Below are 16,527 nucleotides of genomic sequence, written 5' to 3'. Positions count from 1 at the left end.
CCCCTACCTCCCTCCCCTCCTCTCCCCTTCCCTCCCTTCCCTTCTTCCTCTCTTTCCTTTCTTTTCTTTTTGTTTTCCTTTCCTTTTTCTTTTCCTTTCCTTTTCTTTTCTTTCCTCTTTCTTTTTCTTTTCTTTGATCTCGCTCTGTTGCCCAGGCTGGAGTGCAATGGCACGATCTTGGCCCACTGCAACCTCTGCCTGCTGGGTTCAAGCGATTCTCCTACCTCAGCCTCCTGAGTAGCTGGGATTACAGGAGCACACCACCACACCTGGCTAATTTTTGTATTTTTAGTAGAGACAAGGTTTCATCATATTGGTCAGGCTGGTCTCAAACTCCCAACCTTGTGATCCGCCCGCTTCAGCCTCTCAAAGTGCTGGGATCACAGGCATGAGCCATTGTACCTGGCCCTGAGTGGATTTATTTCTATGTTTGATTAAATTTTGATTGCTGGCACAATAGCTACGTATAATACAGTTCTATTATACTGTTAGGTAAAGTATGTCTGTTATTTCTGTTGGTAACTCATGATATATGAAAATGGGGCCATTCTTTGAGGATGTATATCCTAGACTCAGAAGCTAAATTAATACATTTGTACCGAGTTTACATTATAAAATATGTATTTATTGAATTGGTGACTAGCACTTTAAGCACTCCAAACTGGGTTATTTCTATACAGTTGAAAATATTTTTACGGTGGCAAAACACCTTCAAGTAGATAATCTTAGAAACGCTAGTTGAAGGTCTTAAATAGCATTGTCGTTTAACTCAATGCATCTTTTAAGTGGAATTACACCATAGCTTCATATAAGTTTTCTAGATAATACTTCTCAAAGTTGATGGAATAGTGTGTCCTCTCAGCTCACTTACTAAAGTTGTTTCAGTTGGAGTGAGTGCAGTGTCATTGTCTTGGCTGTTTACCATTTAATGGTTGCCTCATACATACATTCTGAGTCATAGCCCTTGGAAGTATAGTGAAGTTACGAAGTAATTTGTATACCTTGGCCTAGAGGCTGATGTCTCCAGCTTGTTTCAACTTCATGTCCTTTTCCAACATTGCCAGTTTCTAGTACAGTAATAATCTTGTTTTTCAATTGTCTACACAGGCCAGTTCTGAAATTGATAGTATATGTACCTGAAGCATCAGGTATTTGCCAAGCAAGAAGTAAAACCCCATGAGAGTATGAGCCTAACTACAAGAATGTAAACATCGTTGGGCCAATATTATAGACGTCGGTGAAGTCAGAAGTTCATTAGGTGTTGGGGTAAACAAATCAAAAAAGCATTCCAAAAATACAACAGAAGAGAAAGAGGGGCCTAGTTCTACTTAGTGTATTCTACTTGCATAGATATAGGCTGGTCAGTGGTAGACTGTGGCTACTTGGCCGTCTAGTTTTTGTTTCCAAGTAAATGGAGAGATAACTTGAGATCACATTTTCTATATCATCCTAGTTTCATTAATCACCAAGGCTTTCTGTGTCATTGTTTTTAAGCACTCTCTTGATTCATTCAGAAAGCTTTCACTTATATTCAGCAAATCTTTTCTGTATTGCTGGTTGAGTCTCTTGATACAGTTCAATTGCATTAATCTGTCCTACTTGTATCTTGCAACTCCTCCCCCCAAAAATGATTATACAATTTTAGAAGATGAGAAGCTGGGAAAACAGCAAAACAAGCTTGATTAAAATCAGAAACTGATTATCAAAACACAATTGCCTGGAGATCAATTCCTTCTTTGTAATTAACTGAGCAACTCAAAGGATAATTTCTCCATCCTAAATTAGGAGATAAATAATAAATCAGGATGTGCCATTTATTTGAAGGATATACTTTGATCATCTGTCTTATTACTATTGAGTAATGATAAACCAAATTATGATTTCCTTCTGAATTCTAATATATGAAAGTAGCTATGAAGAAAAGAGGGTGGGTATTAATTTCCTAAATTATTATCATCAAATTTTCAAAAGTGTTTAATTCAGAAAATTTTAATTTTAATACCAAACTTAATATGAGACTGGAGCCTCACAGACAGTGGACACATTGAGAAGCCATTACTCGCTTTATGAGTTTTACTCAAACATTACAAAATTGCACAAAATGAGCTTTTTATTGTCCTGATTACTAATAATGCCCTGATTGTGTTTAATAAAAGTGGTGTAATATTGTCAGTGATTCAGAAAGTCTCAATTACACTGGGTAAATCGGGTTATTACATAAAGAAGGAAAAGGGAGGTCTCCCAGTGATGTTGAGTTTCCATTCATGGGGTTGGTCAGCACCATGGTCAGCATGACAAACCAGGATTTGTCTTTTGGGAGAAAAAAGGTGGCGAAATTTAGGGCTTGAAATAATTCTAGAAATTATTTGGTCCAGCTTCTAATTTTATACATGAGCAAGCCTGATAGAATTGGCTTACCCAGTGTCACCTAGCTGGTAATGGCAGACTAAGGCCTGAGAGTGGGGCTCCTGTGTCCATTCTGCTTTGTTCCTCCCTATTCCCTGCTTTTTCAGTAATTGCAGGGATTGGGAAATTAAGGAACTTTTATCTCTCTACTCTGGATTCCTCTGCTGTTGATAAAAGAGGTGTTCACTGCTTAAATAATTTAATGTTACCAGTATTTGGCTGCTTTGCAAATGTCTAAATTTTGTGTTTTCCTGCAGCATTCTCAAATAATGACAGCACATTTTTTCTTTTAATAAATGCACTCATGTATATGTCTTCCATGGCCATACGTGATCATTTCTAGACAGAAGATGATTGGGAGTGTCTCCTAGGATATGAGTTTGGGAAATAGAGAACTGTTTATGCTTAACATGTTTGGAGTCATGATTCATATACTGTGACCTGTTACTTGTAGGTTTTCAGATGTGGTAACCAGGCATGATGATAAGATAACATTTTAAAAAGCAATTCAAATTTCATATGCAAGAAAAGTCCAGCTGAGAGTGCCTGATCTTTAAGAGAGAGAGAGTTGGCTTTTCAACCTTTTCCTGTATAATTGCTTCAAAGTATCCTCAGGAAGATGATTTTTTAAAATAGGCATTAACTCAAAGTAAATTTATTTTTGAAAATTGATGACTTGTGAAAATCTTGAAGGTTGATTAGGCTGTATTATCTCAAAGGCCATCCCTTTTCCTCTTCCACAGCTAAGGATTGTCTAATTAAACTTCTATATTGCTAACCTTAACAAAAAGAGTGTTCCCACATTCAATGTGATTTGGCTGGTTTTTGGCTTCTTGATACTAATTTTGGCTTTTGGCTATCAAGTTTGGAGGAAGGTGTACATTAATTGGGTATTGGATACTATTGATGTGACATTGCACATTCTGAATATTATTTATTTGGCATATATATTTGAAGGAGCTTACATGTTGAGAATTGGAGTTCTTCCCATATGTGCCTTGAATTGTTCAGGATGAATCAGTAATGTAGCAAAGAAACTTACTGGCACAGTGGCTTAAAGGACAGAGAAATGCATTTCTGCCTCATGTCACAGCCCCACTCTGAATGGCCCAGGCCAGCAGAACAGCTCTGCTCCACCTGATATTCAGAGACGGGTTATTTTCTTTTTGTTGATTTGCCATCCTTGGGGCAGTCATTATCAGACTTTCTGGTAGCAGGAACCTTTTACCATTGCAACAATTACATAGGATCTTAAAGAGTTTTTGTTTATGTTATTGGTATTAGCTATTTGTCATATCTATTGGTATTTATTGTGTAAGTAATTGAAGTTGAAGAATTTATATTACATTATTATTATTATTATTATTATTGTTTTGAGACAGAGTCTCACTCTATTGCCAGGTTGGAAGTATACTGGCTCACTGCAACCTTTGCCTCCTGGGTTCAGGTGATTGCAACCTCCCAAGTAGCTGAGACTATAGGCACATGCCACCATGCCCAGCCAATTTTTTGTATTTTAGTAGAGATGGGGTTTCCCCATGTTGGCCAGATGGTGTCAATCTCCTGACCTTGTGATCCATCCGCCTCAGCCTCCCAAAGTGCTAGGATTACAGGCATCAGCCACTGCACCTGGCCTACATTACCTTATTTAAACATAACAACAATAGACCGGGCATGATGGCTCATGCCTGTAATCCCAGCAGTTTGGGAGGCTGAGGCAGGTAGATCACCTGAGCTCACGAGTTTAAGATCAGCCTGGGCAACATGGTGAAACCCTGCCTCTCCAAAACCCCAAAAAATTAGCTGGGCATGGTGGTGTGCACCTGTAGTTTCAGCTACTTGGGGGGCTGAGGCAGGAGGACGGCTTGAGCCCTGGGGTCAAGGCTGCAGTGAGCCAAGATCATGCCACTGCATTCCAGCCAGAGTGACAGAGTGAGACCCTGTCTCAAAACAAAACAACAAAACAAACAAACAAAAAATAATAAATGCTTTACAAGATAACATAAATGACATTTGGAGAAAAATAACTATTTTCTAAAACAAAAAAATTAGAGATTTTTGCAGTTCTCCTTAATATATGGTTTAGTAGAAGAGAGGTGGATTCTCATTCCTGTTTCTAAATTCATTCTTTTGTGATATATTATTTTGGTTGAAGTATATGAAGAAAATCTGAACTTAAAGATATGTCATTGGGAAAGGTAGATGTACCTTAATAGTATTTTCCAGAAAACTGTAAATATTCTTCCTTGATACTATAGCAAAACTCAACAAGATGTTTTTTTAAAAATGTCATTGGACTTTTTATACACAGTTAATGTTAACATCTATTAATCTATCTCTTCCTTTGAATGGCTGTTTTACCCACACATGGTTTTTTAGCATGCATTGGTCATTTGGAAATTACTGGTCCGCTGAGGTACAGAGAGCTTAGAAGTATTTACACATGTCATTATGGAACATTAAAAACCCACATTTGTTAATGTTTTCACTGATCCCCTCAGAAAAATTTTAGCTATTGGGAAGAGGTAAGGTTCGTGGTGGCCTATACATGTTTTCCAAAATCCTAATAATATTCACTTAAAAGCTTGAATTTTACTATTTGCAACACATACTGTCATTTGATTTTCTTGAAGTGGCAGGCTCTCTTTGTCCATTTTTGAGAAAATGTCTACAAGTACTCAATTCAGAATAACCATACCTTGTCAGTCATACTTTTGTATCAAAAAGTCCATGAAAAAGTGCCTAGTTCAGCCTGCAGCTGAAACAAGAATCACCTAAGTGTCCTCCCTCTTTATGCCCCAGAAATGCTGCATGTATACTTCTCATCCATCATCTGGATGTTTACTTGAGGGTAGAAGTTTAATGAAGTTAATGACTTTTACTGCTTCATCAAGGATATTCTTCGTTGAAACTTTTTCCTTCTAATCGTGACTGCTGGTGAAGAAGACGGTATCCACAAGTAGTGTTTGGTGCTACTGTCTTGTTTCCTGCTAAACCTCCAGCAGTTTTTTTTTTTTTGGAGAATTTTTTTTTATTAGACTTTAAGTTCTAGGATACATGTGCAGAACATGCAGGTTTGTTACATGTGCCATGGTGGTTTGCTGCACCTGTTGACCTGTCATCTACATTAGATATTTCTCTTAATGCAGTCCTTCCCCTATCTCCCCACCCCCTGACAGGCCCTGGTGTGTCATGTTCCCCTACCTGTGCCTATATGTTCTCATTGTTCAACTCCCAGTTATGAGTGAGAACATGTGGTGTTTGCTTTTCTGTTCCTGTGTCAGTTTGCAGAGAATGATGGTTTCCAGCTTCATCCATGTCCCTGCAAAAGACATGAAGTCATTCATTTTTATAGCTGCATAGTATTCCATGGTGTAAATGTGTCACATTTTCTTTATCCAGTCTATCATTGATAGGCATTTGGGTTGGTTCCAAGTCTTTGCTATTGTAAATAGTGCTGCAATAAACATATGTATGCATGTGTCTTTATAGTAGAATGATTTATAATATTTTGGGCATATTTACAAGAAAAAAACAAACAGCCCCAATAGAAAATGAGCAAAGGATATTAACAGACACTTTTCAAAAGAAGAAATTTATGAGGCCAACAAACATGAAAAAAAGCTTATCATCACTGGTCATTAGAGAAATGCAGATCAAAACCACAATGAGATACAATTGCACACCAGTTAGAATGGCGATCATTAAAACGTCAAGAAACAACAGATGCTGGAGAGAGTGTGGAGAAATAGGAATGCTGTTATACTGTTAGTGGGAGTGTAAATTAGTTCAACCATTGTGGAAGACAGTGTGGCGGCACCATTGCTTTTTTGCCATCAAGTACAAATATCAACACAGTGACAAAGGCACTTACTATTGTTATGAAGATAGTTTTGACTTCATAGCTTCCTGAAACCGTCTCAGGGGCCCTGAAAACTCTGCAGATGGCCCTTCACAAACCACTGCATGAGGCACTGTCAGGCCTAGTGGGAGCTAGAGTCTTGCCTCTTCTGAGCTCCTGCTGGCTGCAAAGGGAAATGTGGAGGAAGCACGCCTGCTTCCTACTGCAAGGGGGCTGAGAAGCACTGTCTGGCTGGATCGTCAGACTCCAGCTGAAAAACCCATTACCGGCCAGGCATGGTGGCTCAAGCCTGTAATCCCAGCACCTTGGGAGGCCGAGGCGGGTGGATCACGAGGTCAAGAGATCGAGACCATCCTGGTCAACATGGTGAAACTCCGTCTGTACTAAAAATACAAAAAAAAAAAAAAAATTAGCTGGGCATGGTGGCGCGTGCCTGTAATCCCAGCTACTCAGGAGGCTGAGGCAGGAGAATTGCCTGAACCCAGGAGGCGGAGGTTGCGGTGAGCCGAGATCGTGCCATTGCACTCCAGCCTGGGTAACAAGAGTGAAACTCCGTCTAAAAAAAAAAAAAAAAAAAAAAGAAAAACCCATTATCTTGGAACAAAAGAAGAACAAGATTTTGGTTTATTGTTTTAAGTCCGTTGACTTATTTTCACGTGTCCTCTACCTTCATAATATGTTTCTTTCTGCCCTGAGTAATTGTTCAATACAGGAAAGAGAAGACCTGTCTTTACATGGTAATTATACCATGTTACCAGCCTTCCATTCCTGGTGGGGGTTGGGAGCCCAGAGGTGGGCTTTTGTTACCAGCCCTCCATTCCTGGTGGGGGTTGGGAGCCTTGAGGAGGTGGTGTGGCTCCAGAAGCCCTTGTAAATCCCTGGGAGGAACACATAGGCTCTTTAGGCAGACCTTTGTATTAGTCACTAATTGGAACAACAGCCTGTATCCCAGCTCCTTGGAATAATTCATGTTTTCATAGGATTAAAAGTAGAGATGCTGTGATCCAGCAATCCTACTACTGAGTATATATTCAAAGGGAAGGAAATCAGTATGTCAGAGAGATATCTGTACTCCCATGTTTATGGCAGCAACATTCAAAATAGCCAAAACGTGGAACTAACTTCAGTGTCCATTGAATGAATGGATAAAGAAAATGTGGCATATATCCACAATGGAATACTATTTGGTCATGAAAAAGAATGAAATCCTGCCATTTGTAACAACCATGTGGATAAACCTGGAGGACATCATATTAAGTGAAATAAGCCAAATACAAAAGACTACAAAAGACAAATATTGTATGATCTTATTCATTTGGGATCTATTTTATCATAGAAGCAGAGAGTAAAACAGTAGTTACCAGAGACTGGGGAGGGGAGGATGGGGAGAGCTTTGGCAACAGGTAGAAATTTACAGTTAGATAGGGGGAATAAGTTCTGGTGCTCTATTGCAAAGCAGGGCAGCTATGCTTAACACTGGGATACTGTGTATTACAAAATAGAAGAGAGGCTTTTGAATGATCTACTACAAAGAAACGATTATGTGCATGAGGTAATGGATATGTGAACTACCCTAATTTCGTCATTATCCAGTAGCCACATGTGTTAAAACATCAAATTGTACTACATAAGTATGTACAATTACAACGTGCCAATTAAAAAATAAAAATAAAGAGACTCTATGTATATCCAGACGTGTCTATTAGGGAATGTTAAAATAGAATTCCCCATCTCTTCTTTCTCATCTGTGGCTTCCACTCATAATCTATTTTTCTGTTTGACAAAACTGTATCTTAGTCATGAAAAACAGTTTATTTGAAAGTATTGTTCAGGGAGATTAGTACCTTGCTCATACACAGATAGGACATGGTTCAGAGAGGCTTGGATTCAGGTCCGTGGCCACCGCTGTCAATTCTCTTTGTAGTGTTTGTGAGGTTTACCATGAGCATCTCATACAGCAATGCCTGAAACTACAGGTGGGTCTTCTATTGTGCCTGACAGCAAGGAGGGGGCCAATAACTATTAGTTTACTCTTTCATTGCTTGCCCCTCTGTACTGATCCACATCGTTCTTATTTATGAGCAATATCCGGTAACCTGCAGCCTCCTATGTGCTTAGAAATCTTTTTACACATTGATGATTGATTGGGAAAATCAATACCAAAGAGCATTAAACCACAGGGAAGCATGATAGGCACTTCGTAAATATTGGAATTAATTTATGAGCTACAGCATTTTCAGAGTCTGGAGTTCTTTGAAGAGGAAGACCCGCAAATGCTTGAAATCATTCTTGGAAGCAGAAAGCCAGCAAACTAGAGCCTGGAAGATTGGGCAGGAAGCAGAAAGACAGAGGGGTCTGAGTAGTTCTGGCTGGCGAGGAGATAGGAATAAATAGAACACAAGGGAGTTGGCCTGGGGAGGGCAAGGGATGCTGGCTGGGAAGAGTGGACTTAGTCATGCACAGCCACAGTTGTCTGCAAAGCAAGCAGGAGCCTAGAAAGCCAAGCACAGGCACCTCACCTTCTCAGTTGGAAATGGAGAGAGGAGGCATTTGAACTTTTCTTCTCTGGAGAGCAAGGAAAGGGATGATCAGGAAAAACGATGATGTTGGAGATATGACTTGGTCCATGAGCTATAAGAAAGTACAGGTTCTTCCCTCCATCTGGTAGTTCCCTGCCTCCATCTGCTCACTGACTACCTTCTGTTTGTCTCTGTCTTTTAACTACCGGGCCCCTCCTCATGGAGCCTTCCCCTCCCACCCCACCCTCCAAGGCTGCTGTGATTTGAATGTGTCCCCTCCAGAGTTCAGGTGTTGCCATGTGATAATATTAAGAGATGGGGCCTGCAAGAAGACATTAGGCCATGAGGGCTCCTTCCTCCTTAGTGGGATTTAGATCCATATGAAAGAGGCTTCACACAACCTTTGGGTAGCTTGCCCTCCTTCAGCATTCTGTCATGTGAAGGTGCTGCAAGGAGGCTCTCACTAGACCAAATGCCAGTGCCTTGATCTTGGACTAAAAGCCTCCAGAACTATGAGGAATACATTTCTGTTCTTTCTAAACTACTCAGTCTGTGGTATTCTGTTATAGCAGCACAAAGTGGACTAAGTGTCTTTTTATGTTCTATGTCCTTATAAGCCACTTGTATTTATTCCTGCTGTAGCATGTAATGTAATTGTTTTGGTTGCCCAGGAGATGGTAAGTTCCCTAAGAATGGAGAGCTTGTCCATTGCATCTTCATGTCCAGCAGAGTGCCTGGTGCATGGTAGATACTCAGTTAATACTTGAAACAATGTGTGAATGAGAAGCGTGCAGTAATAGCACAAATGGATTTTAAGGCCTGGGCAAATGGGTTGAGAAGTAGTAAGGAAGAGATTGATGGGGATCTTGGAAGGTGGAAGCAAGTTGGGTGGGTGGCAGAATGGCTAATTATCACAGTAATGAGTGCAAGGTTTTATTCTATGTTATTTGCTCCTCTTATTTCTCTCATTTTACTGTCTCTTAATTGGGAATTTAGAATTATTAATGATTTGTTTGCACTTGAAATATCACTGTCAACATATAAATACTCCAAAGGAAGCTATATCCTGTGCTAGCTTTTAAAGTTAATTAGAATTATTGAATAATTTGAGGGTGGCAATGTATTATGATACTATTAATGTTCATAAATAAGAGCAAATATGTTTTTTTAAAAACTATTCTTATTCTCTTGCTTTTATTATTTGTAATTGACACATAATTTTACATGTTTATGGGGTACAATGTCAGTACATGTATACAAGGGATAAAGATGAAACTAGGGCAATTAGCGCATCTATCACCTCAGACATTTATTATTTATTTGTGTTGGGAGCATTCAAAACCACTCTTCCAGGTATTTTTAAATACGCAGTAAATTGTTGTTAGTTATAGGTCCCTGACAATGCTGTAGAGCACTAGGAGTTATTCTTCCTCTCAAGATATATTTCGTATCCGATAGCCAGCTTCTGGCTAACCGCTTCCCCCTACTCTTCCCATCCCCTAGTAACCACTATTCTACTCTATACTTCTAAGATCAACTTTTTTAGCTTCTGCATATGAGTGAGAACCTGAGGTACTTGTCTTTCTGTGCCTGGTTTATTTCACTTAAAGTAATATCCTCCAAACTCATTCATATTGCTACAAATGGCAGGATTTCATTCTTTTATATGACTCAATAGTATTTCATTGTGCATATGTACCATTTTTAAAATCTGTTCATCTGTTGATTCCATATCTTGGCTATTGTGAACAGTGCTGCAGTAAACATGGAAATACAGATACCTCTTTGACATACTGATTTTCTTTCCTTTGGCTATATACCTAGTAGTTGGGTGGCTGGATCATATGGTAGTTCTATTTTTGGTTTGTCAGTGTGTTTTTAGAAATAAGACCTGTTAAAACTACATAAACTTGGCTTATTATCCAGATAAGACTTGTTCATTGAAGAAAAATTATAGCTATGGCAATATGTAATTTAATAGTAATATATGAACATAAGAAAAAATTAAAAATACCCTGAAGTAATTGTTACTCAGAGATTTCCACTAAGTAATTTTGGGTAAATACATTGCCAGGCATTTTTAGTATGTGTGTCTAAATATATCTACTTTAAACATAAGTACACTGTATACCCTGCTTGTAACCTGTTCTTAAAATATGAATGTGCCTGTTACATTTCCATAGCTCATCCAGTTTTAGCACAGTGGCAGTGAGAAGTTGCATGCACCCTTTACACTATGCCACACGACATACAAGCTGGGCCATATTTCTGCTCTTTCTCCAGAGCCCCAAAGGTCACCTAGACACACAAAGATACAACCTAGAAAAATGGGGGAGTCGATACTACAACTCTCACAATGTGGGGTGGGAGTTGGTGGATAAATGCTGCAGCATCCCTGTCCCATGCTGAGACACTTGGAAGATCCATGCTATGTGGTTCTGCGGGGGTTCCCACTGGAGTTGAAATCCAGTTGCCTACAGCAGTAACCAGCTCATTCCTGAAAATTATATTGGATTTTCTCCTCCATCTAGCTTACTTTCTCCACAGCAGTCTGCATCCAGGTCTTTAACTCAGTGTCTGTTTCTGGAGAAGCCCAAATTAAGAAAATGTCAACCCTATATTATTGAACAATCTGATTTATTTTAATTTTGTTATAAAAAGAATTATAATGAATATCTATGTATAAATGTCTTTACATATGGGTCTAGTTAATTATTTTTAAATAATAAATGCTGGGTCAAGGATATGTTTTTAATTTTTATTGTAAAAAGAATTATAATAGATATCTCTGTATTAATACCTTTAGATATGGGGCTAGTTAATTCATTTTTTACAATAAATGCTGGGTCAAAGATATGTACATTTTAAAGACTCTTGATATATGTTACCAAATTACCCTTTAGAAAGGTTATTCCAGTTTGCAGAGTATTGGTTTTCCTGTAAGTGCATACGTGACCTTTGGGTATAAACCTTTTTAAATGTTTGCCAGACTCTCAGATAAAAAAATTCTGTCTAGTTTTAATCTGTCATTTTTATATGTGCTTTTGGTCATATATTTTTGTTTGATGTGTTGCCTGTTTGTATCTTCTGCCCATTTTTCTCATTGGATATTTAAATGTTTTAAACACTTTTTATGAGCTCTTTACATATTAGAAATAGTAATCCTTTGTCTTATGTTATCAATTATTTCTCTAAAATGTTTTTTGACTAATTTTGTGCTTCTTAATAGCCACTCTCATTGGCGTCATTCTCAAATTCTGCATTGATCTGCACATCTCTCTCCCCATGTGTTGACATTCTCACTATTTCCCTCCCTCTAGGTCTTTCTTTCTACCTCATTTTCATTTGTCTTTTCTATACCTGGTCTCTTTCTCCCTAATTCCTGTTCTAAACATGGAATTGATTGGTCTCTTCTATTTGCAATTATTCTTGCTGGGTGTAGAGGAGAGTCCACATCAGAGCAAATGGGAGAAATGGTTTTTCAAGCACCATATCCACAGACTCTTGAGAACCACAGCATAGTGTGCCATGGTGACTGTTAGATGTGTGGAGCCCCTCAGCTGAACAGAAGCAGAAGTTGAGAACTATTGGCTGAAAGGGTTAAGAAGCCAAGGAAATGCCACTTACATTTTTCTTCTTGTTTCTTTGATAGAACCTTCTTAGAAATCCTGTGACCTCAGTGCGCATCTCCAAAAAACTCTTTCTTTGTATGAATACTTCATAGATAGGAAAGTTACTGACTAAATTGATTGCCAAATGAATGTGGTGAAGAAACATGCTAGACCAGGACTAGAGGACTAGCATCCTTTTCAAAGTCTGATCAATGAAAGGCTGTCTTTATGTAATGCCATGGGGTCAAGTCCAAATTACATTTCCGCATCAGGAGAGCTTTCAAGGCTAATGTGTATGCGGCAGGCCTCTAGGGAGGGGTTACTGCTGTGCCTGGTAGATTTATAGTCATACGTCTACTGTCCCAGGAAAGGAGGAAAGGGCACCTCTTGTATTCAGGGAGTGCTCTCAGCTGCTCACCACTAACGAAGACTTTCTTTAGGCTGAGAGACTTCTGGCTTCATTCTTTATCCCAAACACTTTATTTATATCTTTGTAAACTCACAAAATTTGAAATATTTCTTTGTATTCTGAGTTATTTTATAATGTGTATTAAATTAAAATGGTAGATTACCATCTCAACTTGATTTACATTCATTTGAATTACACAATTGTTTCTTAAAAGAATCTTCAACATTTATATAACAAATTAATATGGATATTGAAAATTTAGAAATAGACGTGGAAAGAGAAATAAGCAAAGATGTTGAGAGGCAATCACAGATCACAGTTGCTATGACTGAGCTTTAGAATTAGATCTCAGCTTCTCAAAACCAGGGTGGAAAGGTATTAATAACCATGCAGGAACTTAACTCTCACTTGGCACGAAGAACTATGCTAAGTATTCACAGAAAAGAAGTATTTCCTCCTGCCTTGGACTAAATTTTGAAGCAAAAATGTCCCATGGAACCTATGCATTGGACTTAGGGTGAACATCTCCAGTATAAATGCGTGAAAGCATTTTTCTTATGTTTGTTTCCTACAGTAAATCCTCAATGTAAGCAAAAGGTATAAGGTTTAAATGTAACTCAGGGAGTGTTTTCTCAGATTAGTTTTAATGAAAGTAGTGTCAGAGTAGTTTAAGAAACTGGGGTTTTGGTATTTTTAAACATAGTCCAACTAGATAGAGAACAGATGTCTCTTAAAATATATTCCTTGACTTTAATTGCATCAGCTGGGCTTTGTGAATGCTAGGTAAGAGTTTTCATGGAAATGGCAAAAAATGAAATTTGCTTCAAGATGCTGACTTCGAGTAAATACCCACATACCTTTTACGTTTTTGATGAGGCAACAAAATGTCTTTCATATGTTTTATGATTCATGTTCTTTTGTTAAAATAGTTATTAATTCAAAGAAACTACTGTTTATTCAGCTGCAGATACTTACTGATTCTTGGAGGGAAAAACATATATGTTTATGTATGTGTATTTATGTTTCTGTTTAACCAGTGACCACTTTCCTGGTTAATCAGATATCCTTTTCTCTGGTCCTTGTTTCAAAATCTCTATCTTTTTAGGTTTGCACTGACATGATTATTGCAGATGGTAAGGTATCAGACCTTATGTTTTTGTGACTTCTGTTCACAATGAAACCTCTATAATGCAGCCAATAAAAGAAGAAACTGAATGAAAGAGCAGATTTACTGACACTTAAAGACACTGCTTCACCCTTCTCTTTAAAAAAAAATCATAGAATAAATTGCACTCAATTATTATGGTCAAAATGCCAGTGAAGGCTTGACCTCCACCAGTGCTTCTGGCTCCTATCCTGGAGCCAGGATCAGGTTTGCTCAGGGTATGAACAGCCACAGATGCCTCCCAAGGGAATTTGTTATTGATGGATATGCTTGTTGCTGAGTTGTGTCTCAATTGAGGCGTCTGGGAGAAGATGCATGTAATTTAATGAAAAATCCCATTATACATTGCGTTTTAGATTGAGAGAGTTAGAGGTAATTTCTCATCCACTATGATATGGCCTGTCTTAGTCTTATTCAGACATTTTGTAAGTCTTCTTAAATTGAAATTTGTTGACATGTAATTTAATAGCTAGTAAGCACCATTTATGAGGAGTTATCTTATGATGCTATGTTAGTCAGCTCAGACTGCTGTAACAAAATACCGCATGCTAGATGGTTTGAGCAACAGAAATTTATTTCTTACAGTTCTGGAGGCTGGAAGTTCCAGATAAGGTGTGGTAAGGATTGGTGTCTAGGGAGGGCCCTCTTCCTAGTATGCAGAGCGGCCTTCTCACTGTGGTCTTCACGTGGTCTTCCCTCTGAGCATGTGGGTGGAGAGGGAGAAATCTCTCTCTTGCTCTTCCTCTCCTTGTAACGCCACCAACCCTATCAGTTTAAGACTCTTAATCTTATGACCTCATTTTACGTTAATTACCTTCCAAAGGCCTTATCTTCTAATACAGCCATGTTAGGGATTAGAGCAGATGCCAAAAAAAAAAGGAAAAGAAAAGAGGATACAATTTCTGTTGACCAAGTCAAAAAAAAAAAGGAAAGAAAGTAGCCTAAAGGGTCTTGTCAGTAAGATAACCGTGGAGTTATTTAATAGTAAGAACTGGTTACCCATCTGGACCTGTGGATTGTTCTGTAGATTACAGGGTTTGGAGGTCCTTTCTAAACCTAAAATTCAGTGTTTCTAGGTCATAGCTCATTTGGAGGGAATCTGTTCCAAATGCCTGTGATGTTTTTCTTTCATTATTCATTCTTTGTTACCCAGAGTACCCAGCAGAAAGCATAGTGGAAGAGCCCAGCTGTCCTAGGTTTGATTTCCACCTTCTCTAACTTATCAGCTGCGTAGCCTTTAATTAATTACTGTTCCTCTCTGAGACTGTTTTTTTGTCTACAAAAAAATTGATACTTACCTTGATGCATATATTAATATTAGTAAGAATACATGCTATGCTACTGTATATATAAGTAAAACAAAACACACTAACTTAAATATGAGAGAAATGTTAGGAATTTATTTATTTCATACATATAATCCGGAGGGAAGCAGATCAGAGCTAGTGGGAGACGTCTGAGACCAGATATCATAGAAACTTCCATTTCGGGGCCAGTAGTGACTGCTTCAGTTTTCATTATCTCCCTTCAATGGGAATGGAGAATGAGTGAAAAGAATTCATTCACACTGACCTTTTAGGGGTACCATCCCCAAGTGGCACATACAAACTTTGCTTACACCAGAGTTGTACCAGCCAGGGAGGCTGGATGAGAGGCATATCTTTAGCTCTTGTTTTACTAGCAATCGTTCTTCTGCTTCAAATGATTCTCACAAAAATTGGAAATAATTCATTAATTCATTTACCTATACTGGACTGTGAAATATAACAAAGTGTTTAGCAAGGTGCCTTGCACGTGGTAAATACCAAAAAGATGGAATCACTCTTCTTACTTTTCCCTAGTATCTTACTACTTGCATAGTGTGGTCCATGGTCTAACAGCATCAGCTTCAACAGGGAGCTTTAGAAATGCAGAATTTCATCCCCAAACCTAGACCTCAGCCGCATTTTAACACCAGTTAACACTGTTTAACTGGTGAAACACTGAGCTGGCATGTTCCTTGTAAATCTTTAATTGCATCTGCTGGCCTCTGCTGGTGATGTTATCTTGATTGCTTACAATGCTGTTGTTAGAATTAAATGAGATGATATGTATAAAATACTTTAAATCTGTGAAATGTTTTATAACATTATTTAAGAGTTCATGTGTGAGAAGGAATAATGTGAATCATACGTTATTGGAACAATATTTATTTTCTGTGACAGGGTCTCACTCTGTTGCCCAGGATGGAATGCCTGTCACAATCATGGCTTATTGCAGCCTTGGGCCCCCCACCGCCCAGGCTCAAGCAATCCTCCTACCTCAATCTGTTGAGTAGCTGGGACTATAGGTGCAAATTCTCATATTATTTGTAAAGATGAGGTCCCACTATGTTGCCCAGGCGGGTCTCGAACTCCTGGGCTCAAGCAGCCATCTCACCTCATCCTCCCAAAATGTTGGAATTCCAGGTGTGAGCCACCACCACTGACCCAAAATTTGATTTTAGATTTTCCAACCCTGATAACATTCCTTGATGCTGTAACATGTGAAAAAGACATTCTTTTTCTGTAAAATGT

The 16,527-nt window shown here is 38.5% G+C and overlaps 1 protein-coding gene across 1 annotated transcript in view; it reads left to right on the top strand.

Annotated features, from left to right (window-relative positions):
* The window catches only part of LOC108297035 (ceramide synthase 6-like), a 158,290-nt gene that overhangs the window by 45,183 nt on the left and 96,580 nt on the right, over positions 1-16,527 (top strand). The gene's annotated exons all lie outside the window — the stretch shown is intronic.

The sequence above is a fragment of the Cebus imitator genome, unplaced genomic scaffold (assembly GCF_001604975.1).
Source record: "Cebus imitator isolate Cc_AM_T3 unplaced genomic scaffold, Cebus_imitator-1.0 Scaffold765, whole genome shotgun sequence".
NCBI classification, from domain to species: Eukaryota; Metazoa; Chordata; class Mammalia; order Primates; family Cebidae; genus Cebus; species Cebus imitator.
The sequence above is the reverse complement of the archived record's forward strand: the minus strand, read 5'-3'. Positions and strand labels throughout refer to the sequence as shown.